The 2,244-nt window shown below is 56.6% G+C and overlaps 1 non-coding gene across 1 annotated transcript; it reads right to left on the reverse strand.

Annotated features, from left to right (window-relative positions):
- Nucleotides 1-488: 488 nt before the first annotated feature.
- TRNAF-GAA (transfer RNA phenylalanine (anticodon GAA)) lies at nucleotides 489-561 on the reverse strand. Its single transcript has one exon. It is a non-coding gene; the product is annotated as a tRNA-Phe (tRNA).
- Nucleotides 562-2,244: the final 1,683 nt, after the last annotated feature.

Raw genomic sequence — 2,244 nt, forward strand, 5'->3', positions numbered from 1 at the left:
CAGTGAGTGTTTGGCATGGCACAGAGCAGGCTGGCTGAGTGTTTTTGTGCCTGTCTGAAGGCCACACATAGGCATGGTCCTGCCCTCCTCTAGCCCTGACCTCAGTTGCTCTGTAGCATTTAAGCCTTCCCTTGGAGCTGTCAGCACCAGCTGCCTCTGCTCTAGGTGCCCAGAGGAGGAGAGGTGTGTGGGGTCACTTTTACTAGATGCCCCTTCCCTGGTACTGCCATTGCTCAGTTGCACAGAGGAGTTTTCATCCCCAATCCCTGCCTAGCAGCCCCCTGGTACCATTCCTGAGGGCTGCCCTACCTCACTTTCTTCCTACCATATTGAGAAAGACAGCTCTCATCATTAAAGGTCAGGTGGACCAACTAGGGGCAGAAGCCCATTCTATGTTTTCCTACTGCAGAGCCCAAGATCAGTAACTTATCTTGGGTGCAAGCACTGCTGTGCTCCCAGAAAACAAGCCACCCCTGCACAAAGAGGACTGCCAAAGCCTGGGATTGAACCAGGGACCTTTAGATCTTCAGTCTAACGCTCTCCCAACTGAGCTACTTTGGCAGCTGCAGGACAGCATTTTGGCCTGTTGCTTCTCTGTCTGGGATGTTTTTGTAAGTGGCTGCACACAAAAAGGAGAGGAAAACAAATGGCTGCTTCATACCCCCACCGGAGGAACCTGGCACCATTAGCTGTGGTGAGTAAGAAGTGGCTGTTCGCTGACAGGGCCTGTCTCCGAGCAGCTGGAACAGCAGCTGCTGCCTCCCCCTCGGCTCCAGGCTGTGGGAAATGCTCATTGCCTGGCTCCATGGGCGGATGCTGCTCCGTGCTCTGGAGAGCGTCTGTATTGCTCTGTCAACCCCCCATCTTCACTGAGCCAGTCTGGTAAGTGCCCCCTCCGGCCTGGCAGCTGAGAGTCTGTGCAGACATCAACCCCCTGCCAGCCCCACAGGCAGCAGCAGTGCCAGCCCCCCCAGCACCACAGGGGCACTCAATGCACTTCCTGTGGGGAAATGGCTCCTTGGCATCCAGCTGCTAGAGTGAGAGCCAGGAGAGAGCAGTGTCTGGCTCACCGTGGGGGAGAGAAGAGACCTGATGAGTGCGGATCTCCCTCAGCCTCCCCCGCAATGCTGGTCAGTTGTATTGTCACTGTCATAGTCAGCGTTTTCCTTCAGAGCCGGCCCTAGAGGGGTCTGGGATCAAGGACAAATCCCCCTTTTTGTCCCCAGGCCCTGCCCCCACTCCACCCCTTCCCCCAAGTCCCCACCCCTGTCCCATCTCTTCCCATCCTGCAACTTCCTGCCCCATTCCTCAACCACCCCCACCTCTTCCCGTCCCTGCTCCTCCCCCTCCACCCAGTGCCTCCTGCACCCCACTGAACAGCTGATCACTGGCAAGTGGGAGGTGCTGAAGGGGAAGAGGAGGAGCTTGTCAGCAAGGCCTGTAGTGGGCGGGGGAGGAGCTGGCTGCCAGTGGGTGCTGAGCACCTATTTTTTCTCTGTTGGTTCTGCAGCCCCATAGCTCCCATGGAGTCGCTGACTTGGCTTCCTTCGTACTCTAGAGAGAGGAGCAGAACCAGGACTTTGGCTGATCTATGGGGCACCAGGTGAGTGGCAGAGGCTTCAGCTGCTGAGAGTTTGCCTGACCCCTCAGGGACACAGTGTGAGGTGGTGCCCCAGGGATCTCTATGAAAGGAGCAGAACAGGATTTACTTGGGGTGGGGAGAGAATTGAGAGTGTCTCAGGGGGTTGTACAGACGTGTTGCCCAGGTGATAGACTGGCTAAAACACAGACCTCACTGTGAGCAGGATTCAAACCTGCGCAGAGGAAACCTATTGCATTTCCACTCCCACACCTTAACCACTCAGCCATCAGTGAAACAAATCCCCCAATGCCAGAGAAACTGGTAAAGAATCACAATGACCAGGTGTGAAGTCATCTGAACTAAAGAATTCCCACCGCAAACCTGGCTCCCAAAGCACGGGGGGGATTTGGGGTTTGTTCTCTTTGCTTAGCCATGTGCAGTCGCACAGAGAGCGCGTTTAAAAGTCTCTCCTCCCACAGTGCAGGAATGGGAAATGATTCTCAACTTGAAGCTGATGTAGGGGGGGGCGTTGGGTGGGGCCCTATGGAAATACGGGGGTGGGCAGGGCTAGGAGCCAGGACTCCTGGGTTCTCCCCCAGCTCGGGGAGGGGAGTGGAGATTAGGGGGTACAGTGGGGGAGGGGCTGGGGGGGTCTCCTGCCC

Source organism: Gopherus flavomarginatus, chromosome 4 (genome assembly GCF_025201925.1).
Source record: "Gopherus flavomarginatus isolate rGopFla2 chromosome 4, rGopFla2.mat.asm, whole genome shotgun sequence".
Classification (NCBI taxonomy): domain Eukaryota; kingdom Metazoa; phylum Chordata; order Testudines; family Testudinidae; genus Gopherus; species Gopherus flavomarginatus.